Source organism: Primulina tabacum, chromosome 3 (genome assembly GCF_025594145.1).
Source record: "Primulina tabacum isolate GXHZ01 chromosome 3, ASM2559414v2, whole genome shotgun sequence".
NCBI lineage: Eukaryota > Viridiplantae > Streptophyta > Magnoliopsida > Lamiales > Gesneriaceae > Primulina > Primulina tabacum.
In genome coordinates this window covers 40,716,652-40,727,852 of record NC_134552.1, presented here as the reverse complement: position 1 = coordinate 40,727,852, position 11,201 = coordinate 40,716,652, and positions in this window count along the sequence as shown.

Sequence of the window (11,201 nt, the reverse complement as noted above, 5' to 3'; positions counted from 1 at the left end):
ATAAAATCATATAAAGCATGTAAACTTACAAATTTGAGGCTTGACGACTGAGCTTCCCGGCACTGATGGTGGCACAACCCTTTACAGGACCTTTGCTCTGATACCAACTGAAACGTCTGCTTATTCGTTTTCTTAAAAAGTACTAGGAAATTTTTTTTTTAACCTCACTTTGCATCGGCCGAACTATAAAATATTTTCGACATCATTTTAAAAATAAAACAACCAACTATATATTTGAGAAATACAGCCCATACTATAATCTCTCAAAAAGCTCTCACAACATAAATAAAATAAAAATATCTTTAACATAACTTAAAATCATAAATCATAACTTGTGCGGAAAACTAGCGTCGGTCATTGGGTTATGTGCACCTTCAGTCCAGTCAGATCAACCATCAAGACCTCCATTGTCATATTCATAATCAATATAACCTGCATCAATCACATCTAGTTAGTCTAAAGACTCAACACATCATATTCTTGATAAAAAAATAATACGTAATACAGTTAACATATAACAGTGAAAAATACTTTTACTTAAAATATCTTTTTCGTGAAGATGCATAAACATAAACATTTTCGTAAACATTTTCATGATGCATAAAACTTTAAATAAAAACATTTTCATAATGATGCATGAACTTTAAACATAAACATTTTCATAAACTTAATCATATCATCCTCAACATATTCATATTCATATTATTATCAACATATACGTATTCCTTTTTACTTTCGTTGAATTCAGATCGTTAATTGTGAATTTCGTGTTCATCTACGTCTACGTCTACGTGTTGGGCGATGGATCCATCTACATGTAACCACAGTACTGGGAAGCAGGGACACCAGAAACACTCTCACCGATCAACTGGGCCATGGCCTTACGTATTAACATATCATCGTATACATCTACATGTCCGTATCCAAGGAAACACGATCGTCGGGCTCCCACTGGACCATAACCCTCACGAAATTTCCAACATATCATCGTATTAGTCACAATTACTTCACTTCCTTCAACGTTTCATATTCTCATCACTTTATAAAATTTAAACATGCATATAACGTTTTTCTTTTAAACCAAGCATGCAACATGTCTTTTAAATGTCCAATTAAACCATAAAATCCATAAACGTTTTAAAAATAACATTTTAACATATAAAAATTCAATCAACATCCATAACCATTGAAAATAATCATATTAGCATATAAAACAGTATTCAGGGCATTGCCATGACGTTTACTAATTTCTAGGTGTAAAATGACCGTTTTACCCCTGGACGTATAATTTCCCGTTTTTGACTTTTTTTTAAGTTCTTTGACTCTAACATGTCTCAAATAATTATTTAAGCCTACATGAATTTTGTCATATTTTTATTTAGCTTAAATCGAGGGTTTTTAAATTAATTTTTAAATATAACATATTAATGCGTTTTAATCACGAATTAAACCAAATCTTAATATAAATTTCCCAAATTAAAAACTTAGACTTCTAATAATTATTTAAACTTAAACCTAATTTTCCATAATTTTATAAAACTTAAAACTAGGCTTTTCAATTAACTCTTTAATTAGCATTTCGTGCGGCGATTAAATCCTGAATAAATCCAAAACTCATTATTTTGATCCCAAATTTTAAACATAATAGTTTTATGATTTATCCTACCCTTCCAAGTCATGAGCCACCCCCGTGGACCCTTGGATTTAATTTTAGCTTTATTATTTTCGTTTTTGACACTTTATCGAACACACCGAGCCATCTCCTAATTTACTCGAGCCACATCGGAGCCACATTGAGCCGAAACCTAACCAACCCATCTAGAGACCCTACTGACCAAGCCCAGCCCATAAAACAAGCCCTGGCCCGAACAAAAACCTCCTGGAACTCGACCCATGTTCTGTATGTGTGTGTGAGTGTGCTTCCTTGCATGTTTAGGACACCTAACCCAATTAGGACTCTCCCAGCCGAGCCACCACCGAGTCAACCTATCCATAACCTTCCCTGGACCACGCAAAGGCCATATCCAGACCTGCCCAACGCCTAGAACCCAGCAGCAAAGGCATTGAACCTTGACAGCAACCTCACGCTCAACTTGCTGCCAAATTCTTCTCCCTCATGTTTTCTGTGTTTAGCTCGAGCCCCATCGAGCCACACTGCACCAAATCATGACCAGACCCTCTAGGAACCTTCCTGGACCCTTAGAAACCATAGGACTCGAGCCCCAGTTGAAAACCAAAGCCATACATCCCAGCAACACAAACTGGCCGAGAAAACCCACCTAGACTAGGACTCCATGTTTTCTTGCTTAGCCACTTGACCCCCGAACCAGACCTTGAACCAGCCCCTTGTGCACCTTCTTAGGACCCTAAAGACCTATCCCAGCCCAGACAAATCCCCTAACCGAGCCCCTTAATCATCTGCACGCTGCTGCACCCCCAGCCTGCACTTATGCTAAATTCTCGGGTGGAGTCCTTGTTGACAAGGACTCCTCCCAGCCCCTGAGTTTCGAGTCCTAGCATGGCTAGGACTCCACCCCTGACCCAAGCACGTCCCTAGCCCAGCCCTGGCTGCAACCGAGCCAAGCCATAGCCCTTAAACCCTTGTACCCGAGTCCATCAACCCCATGACAGCAAATTGGCTTCAGCGGGTGTTCTGTTGTTTTTGTGCACCGTTTCCTAGTGTATCTAGGACTCTAAAGCTTCATATAAACACTCTTGATCATATTCCTAACATGGAAGCCCTCTTAAACACATAATTATCATGTTTTTAAATTAAAACACAAGTTTTAAACATCATATAATATGCATGTGCGAAAATCTTCAACGGTGCTCCATGTTTCATGCAATTTCGTACAAAAATAAATAATATGGTGTGATGATGAGTAAAAAGAGAATATGGCGTGCCTTTGCATTTTTAACGCACGAATATCCGTTGACGAAGCGAAGAACGCCGACGAGAAACGACGGCTTGAAAAATCTATCAAACTTGATGCTTTTTCCTTCCACTTTTGATGTGTGTGCCGTGTGTTTATGCTGGTAGGGGAGAGTTTTAATTGTTTAAAAGTGTGTGGCCGTGTGTAGTGTTTTGGGAGAAAGAATTTGAATTGAAAAGGGGTGTGGGGCTTGAGTTTCCTTGAGGTTTGGGAAGGGTTTAACATAATTAAATACTAAATAATTCACTAATTAGGACTTAGGCCTATCAAGCTAACAAATTAGGCCCATTAGTCTTAATTAGGATATTAAAAATAATTTTGCTTAATAAAATTTGTGAATTTATTAGCCGGGTTGCCAAAACGTTTATATTTTTGTTGAAAATCTAACACCGATAAAATTACGTCCCAGCGTATAAAATCACCTCAAAACCTCATATTTTCAAAAATAAGAAAAAGCATCACCCTTAATTAAAAACAATTAACAAATAAAAACATTTTCTATTTTTCAGCCATCGGTCTCCGTTCCTCGATCGCAACTCGAATAACCTTTAAAAATATATTTTAATGCAACCATGTAGAAAAATATATTTTAAACATGCAATTATGCACAACATAATTAATTAATGCAATTAAAACATTTAATTAAAATACAAGAGAATTAAATAATTGCATGCATGTGGTTTACGTGGACCTTAAAATTTTCGGGGCGTTACATATTGCATGGCAAGACCAAGTGGCTCATTCTTTTTGCTACACGTCTCGTGCATATCCGCGACCCTCAATGGCTCATATGCGCGAGACCTACCGGTCTCGGCATTCTGTATTCATCAGCTCGCGCATAAGCGCGTCCTAACCCTGCGCATAAACGCGAGACCTACTGTATCGGCACTTGGAAGTTTCACATGCTCGCGCATATGTGCGCCCTCTTCTCGCACATATGCGCAAGGTCTTCTGCCATGCTCGCGCATATGCACGACTCGTGTCGCGCATATGCGCGAGACCTTCTGTCCTTGCACAATACATATCACATGCTATCTCAAATCGTGTCTCAGACTGGTCCGTCTATAATCACATTAATTCATAATCAATCATCTCAGATTAACAGAATAAAATCTCGGGCATTACACCCAAAGTGCATCATTAAGTGGTAGAGACCAATCTTTTCTATTTGAGTTAACAGTTTTTTCCAAAATTTGCTTTATCTCCCTATTAGTTAATTCAACTTGTCTATTTGTTTGAGGATGATAAGGAGTAGTTACTTTGTCAGTAATACCATATTTTTTCATTAATGAAGCAAATGGTTTATTAACAAAGTGAGTTCACCCATAACTTATCATGGCTCGAGAAATTCCAAATCTACTAAAAATATTTTCTTTCAAAAATTTGAAGACGATTTTATGATCATTTGTTCGACATGGAATAGCCTCTATCCATTTGGAAACAAAATCAACTGCAACTAAAATATAAAAGTATCCAAACGACGGTGAAAAAGGTCCCATAAAATCAATTCCCCAACAGTCAAAGATTTCAATTTCAATGATATGATTCAAAGGCATCATGTTTCTTTTTGAAATCGCACCCAATTTTTGACAATTTTCACAGATCTTGCAGATTTCGTGAGTGTCTTTAAACAAAGTGGGCCAATAAAATCCACACTGCAAGATTTTTGCAGCCGTTTTCTTTGAAGAAAAATGTCCTCCGCATGATTCTGAATGAAAAAATTTAATGACACTATTTACCTCATTGTCGGGTATGCAACGTCGAAAAATTTGATCTGGACAATACTTGAACAGATACGGATCATCCCAATAAAAGTTTTTTACCTCATTCAAAAATTTTCTTTTATCTTGGGAACTCCATTGCGGTGGCATTTTTCCTGCCACAAGAAAATTTATAATGTTAGCAAACCAAGGTGTAGTAGTAACTGAAAATAGATGATCATCAGGAAAATTATCGTTAATTGGTGTCATTTCACAAGATGATCATGTTACTAGTCTCGATAAATGATCGGCTAAGACATTCTCGGTTCCTTTTTTATCTTTGATCACAATGTCAAATTTTTGGAGCAACAAAATCCATCGTATTAGTCGTGGCTTTGCATCCTGTTTGGTCAACAAATATCTAATAGCAGAATGATCAGTAAACAAAATAGTCGTTGATCCAATCAAATAAGAACGAAATTTATCTAATGCAAATATTACAGCAAGTAGTACTTTTTCAGTTGTAGAGTAATTCATTTGAGTATTGTTTAAAGTTCTACTTGCATAATATATCATGTAAGTCTTACCGTTTCTTCTTTGGCCCAGTACTGCACCGACTGCATAAGCACTCGCGTCGCATATGATTTCAAATGGTAAAGACCAATCAGGAAGGTTGTATGATACGAGCTGATGTTAAATGTCGAACGATTTTATCAAAAGCATTTGACATTCTTGAATTCACTTAAATGCAATGTCTTTTGTTAAGAGGTTAGAAATGGGTTTAGAGATTGAAATAAAGTCCTTTATAAACCTCTCCTATAAAATCCAGCATGTCCCAAAAATGAGCGAATTTCTTTAATGGTTTTTGGAGGGTGTAAATTGGCAATGACATCAACTTTGGCTTTATCAAATTCAATTCCATGAGATGACACGACATGTCCAGAAACAATCCCAGAAGTAATCTGTTAGAAACTAAATTCCGGCGTTTGACAAAATATGAACCAACTGATACGCGCAATTCAGCAACTGGACTTAACAACTGAAATCAGCTGATCTAATAAAGAAAACTGACCAGTTGGAAACCGATCAGTTGATACATTCAGCCGTATGCTTTTAAGATAAGCATCCTTCAACTGAACATGTATCGAAAAAGAACATTCAATCGACAAAGAGACATAGAAGACTGCAACTGAATATGAAACGCCGCACTTCAATCAATACAGCTTAGAACAACGCATTTCGGCTAAAGCAGTTAAGACGCCGCATTACAATAAATGAAACAGACAATGCCCAAGAAATAATGAAGTGGCAATCAACGGATACAAAGATTCAAATATATCTCAAGTTACCGTTGGAAGGGAAGCATAAAAATATGACAGAAGAACAGCTGAAGAAAAGTGAAGATCATTCCATTCAAAGCTTTCTGTTATTCTACCAAAATCTCAGCTCACTCTTAATTGATTTATTCGTAACAGTCAAGGCTACAATTCGAGCTCACTAGCACTTTGTAATAATCGTTAAATTCGATAGTGCTAAGATCAGTTACGCACTGAGAACATTTTGTGATACTAAGAGTTTCAGCTTTTGGCAATGATAAGTCCAAACTGAAGTGGGTCAGTACAAATCTTGTATTCGATCAAAGTCTTTTAGTGGAAATCCTATCCTTGAGATAGAATGAGTGACGTAGGAGTAATTGAAATCTCTGAACATCCAGAAACAATCCTTGCGTATTTTATTTTCGTATTCTATCTTTCAGTCAGTTACTTTCCGCAACTACTTTAGCTTAACTGATTGTCATTGACCAACAAGATTCCGAGAATCAGTTTTTCACCAAACTGAACTCAAAATTCGAAAAGTTCAGTCTTAATAGTGAGTGTGTATTCAACCCCCCCTTCTAAACATTCTTGATATGTTAATCGATACTATCAAGTGGTATCAGAGCGGTTGAATCTTGTTCTTGAATACTTATAATCTATAAACTTGTTAGCATGACTTCATTCAACAAAATTCCAATGTTCTCCAAAGAAGAATTTGATGATTGGAAAATCAAAATGCAGGCTCATTTAGCTGCACAAGATGATGACATGTGGTATGTTATAACTGATGGACCCATGAAGATTCTAAAAAAAAATACAGCAGTTGCCATAATAGAAGGGGCACCACAAAGAATAGAAAAGCCCAAAGATGAATGGACAACTGAAGATAAAAGAAAAGCAAATCATGATAATGTGGCTAAAGACATTCCGTACAAAACGCTGGACAAAGTAACCTTCAACAAAATAAAGATGTGTAAGACATCCAAAGAAATTTGGGAAAAGCTGATCCAGCTATGTGAAGGAAATGATCAAACCAAAGAAAATAAACTTTATGTTGTTGTTCAAAAGTTTGATAATATCAAAATGAAAGCAGGAGAATCAATGCACGAGTATGATGAAAGAGTAAGCAGTATCATCAATGAGTTAAATGCACTTGGAAAAGTGTATACCAACAAAGAGATTGCACTGAAGGTAATGAGAGGTCTTCCCAAGGAATGGGATGTCAAAACCATGGCAATGAGGGAGTCCAAAGATCTGAACCAGATTGAACTTCATGATCTATTTGTTGATTTAAAGGCTTATGAATTTGAGCTGCAGACTAGAGAAGGAGAATCATCTACCCCTGCAGCCACAACTGCTCTAGCTGCTGTTAGAACAGAACCAATAAATTCAGTCGAGAAATCTGCTGATCAGTTGAGCAGTGGTGCTATGTCATTGTTCATCAAAAAATTTGGAAGGTTCATGAGAAAGAATCAAGGAAAACTTCCATAAGCCATACCAAAAAAACAGCTCCAAAGATGAATCAAATGCCTGCTACAACTGTGGCAAATCAGGTCACTTTATTGCTGATTGTCCTAAACCCAGGAAGGATAGTCAAGGCTCAACTGATAGAAGAAAGAAATCATATGAGCACAAAAGAAGACCCAAGGAAGATAAGAAGTCCTTCAGAAAGAAACATGAGGTACTCTTAGCTGAAGAAAACAAATCTAAATGGGCAGAAACTGACAGTGAAGAGTCAGAACCAGAAAGCTCATGCAGCTCTAGTGATGATGAGGAAGTCAAGTGCTTGATGGCCAATGATGCAGAAGAAGAATCATCTAGCCAACAGGTAACAGGTACAAACAAGAACTCAATATGGTATTTGGACAGTGGATGTTCGCGACATATGATAGGAGATGCAAGTGCGTTATCTCAACTGATCAAATACAGCGGTCCAAACATCAGTTTCGGGGACAATTCAAAAGGTAGAACTGTGGGTAAGGGTAAGTTATCCATGGTAACTTTACTTTTAAATATGTTCTATTAGTAGAAACCTGAAGTATAACTTTATTAGCATCAGTCAGTTATGCGACAGTGGATTCTCAGTACAATTTGATAAAAATTCATGTTCAGTCAAAACTTCAACTGATAAAATCATACTACCTGGCAAACGTTGTGGAAACACATATAAAGTCAGTTGGAATGATCAAACTTATGCACCAGTTTGTTTTATTGCTTCCAAATCGTCTAAAAACTTGTTGTGGCATAAGAGACTAAATAATTTAAACTTTAAAACCATTGCCTATCTGAGTAAACATGAACTTGTAACTGGTTTGCTCAAAATAGACTTTTCAAAAGAAAAACTTTGCTCAGCATGTCAGTATGGTAAACAAGTACGATCCTCTTTTAAAAACAAGGGCTGTAAATCTTCATCCCGATGCTTAGAACTGTTGCACATGGATCTCTTTGGTCCTATACAAGTCATGAGCTTAGGGGGAATGAAATACACCTTGGTAGTCGTAGATGATTTTTCAAGATTTACTTGGGTTATTTTTCACAAATCTAAAGACCATACTGCTTCGCAACTAATAAAGCTCTTCAAAAGACTTTTAAATGAAACATCAGTTGGAATTGATCGAATCAGATCTGATCGAGGAACTGAATTCATCAATCAAACTATTTTAAACTTCCTAGAAAATGCTGGAATTAAGCATGAGCTCTCAGCAGCCAGAACTCTTCAGCAAAATGGTGTAGCTGAGAGAAGAAATCCGATCCTTAAAGAAGCTGCTAGAACGATGCTTGCTGATTCTGGTATTTCTCAAAGATTTTGGGCAGAGGCAGTAAACACTACGTGTTACACTCAGAACATATCAATGATTAATAAAAATCATATGAAAACACCATATGAGATCTGGCATGGAAGAAAAAGTATAATCACTTATTTCAAAATATTCGGCTGCAGATGTTTTATTCTTCATAATGGTAAAAATTATTTAAAAGCGTTTGATGCTAAATCTGCAGAAGGAATATTTCTTGGATACTCATCAGTTAGCATAGCTTATAGAGTCTTCAACAAAAAAACCCTAAATGTTGAAGAATCTGCTCATGTTGATTTCGATGAAACTGAACTAACTGATATGCCAACTGATCAAGTTGAGCTAGTTGATCGATTTACAAATATCAGTTTGGAAGATGATGACAAAAATGAAAGTCATGGCAATCAAAACATAGTTCAAACACCTGAACCATAAGTACTGGACCAATCAGATGTGCAGGAAATCGTTGCTGATGATAAATCGATAGAGCATAATGATAATATTCAAATACCAGTTGATGAAGCACCAACTGAGACTGAAAACTGTGTTCAGTTACCAACTGAAGAAATTGCTGTTACAACAAATACTGAGTACAGATGGAGAAAATCACATCCACCTGAACTTGTAATAGGAAATCCATCTGATCCAGTAAGAACTCGCAATCAAATGCTAAATTTATTTATCTATTCAGCTTTTGTTTCACAACTAGAACCGAAGAAAACTGATGAAGCTCTTGCTGATCCTAACTGGGTAAATGCAATGCAAGAAGAGCTAAATTAGTTCACTTATAACAATGTCTGGAACTTAGTTCCAAGACCAATTTCAAAAACTATTATATGTACAAAATGGGTATACAGAAATAAACTGAACGAGGATGGTTCAGTTGTGCGCAATAAAGCAAGACTCGTAGCACAAGGATATTGGCAAGAGGAATGAATTGATTACGATGAAACATATGCACCAGTTGCAAGACTAGAGGCAATCAGAATATTCCTTGCCTATGCTTCATTCAAGAACTTCAAAGTCTACCAAATGAATGTAAAAAGTGCATTCCTAAATGGCCAGTTGCAAGAAGAAGTATATGTTGAACAACCTCCAGGTTTTGTCAATCACAAATTTCCTGATCATGTATATCATTTGAACAAAGCCTTATATGGTCTTAAACAAGCTCCCAGAGCTTGGTATGAAACTCTTTCAAAATTTCTAACTGATCATGATTTTTCTGTTGGATCAGTTGATAAGACCTTGTTCAAATTTACCAAGAATGATCACATTTTATTAGTTCAAATTTATGTTGATGATATCATATTCGGGTCAACTAATCCCAAATTATGCAAAAATTTTGCTAAGCTAATGCAGGATAAGTTTGAAATGAGTATAATGGGTGAACTAACATTCTTTCTTGGACTGCAAGTGAAGCAACTGGAGACTGTCATATTCATCAGTCAAACTAAATATACAAAGGAGCTGCTGAATAAATTTGGCATGGAATCATGTTCAGTTGCAAATACTCCCATGAGCTCATCAGTAAAATTGGACACTGATCAAGGGGGAATATCAGTTGAGGCGACATTATATCGAGGTTTAATAGGTTCATTGTTGTACCTAACTGCCAGTCGTCCTGATATTGTATTTGCTGTCTGTATGTGTGCTAGATTTCAAGCAAATCCTAAGCAATCACATTTCTCAGCTGCTAAAAGAATTTTGAAATATCTTAAGGGTACACAAAATGTTGGGTTATGGTATTCTAAAGACTCTACTTTCAATTTAGTTTGATATTTAGATGCAGATTATGCAGGATGTAAGCTTGATCGTAAAAGTACAAGTGGATCTTGTCAGTTTCTAGGAGACAGACTGATATCTTGGTTCAGCAAAAAGAAGACATCCATAGCTACCTCAACAACTGAAGCAGAATACCTTGCTGCTGGTAGTTGTTGTGCACAGCTGATTTGGATCCAGCAACAACTGAGAGATTAGGGTGTAATTACAAATGAATCGCCCATATTTTGTGACAATACAAGCACAATTGCCATCACCTATAATCCAGTTCTTTACTTAAGGACCAAGCATATAGATGTCAGGCACCACTTCATTAGAGATCATGCTTTGAAGAAGGACATTAGACTGGAGTATATTTCAACTGAGCAACAAGCAGCTGACATCTTCACCAAACCATTGCCCGAGACAAAGTTTTCTTACTTTCGCAATATTCTTGGTTTAATTGACTTGTCCTAAAAATTATTATTGGTGCTGTTTTACTAATAAAATTCTTTGCAGAAAATAAGAACACAACAAAAAATTGAAAATGATACTTTATTAAGAATAAAATCGATTCCATCTTACAGAAGATAACTTAAAACCAACTGAATCTTGTCATTATGTAATCCAATTATTCAACTCATAAATGTGGACTCTGGAAAATGATTCAGTTGTAGAAATCTTCTCAATCACATGCCA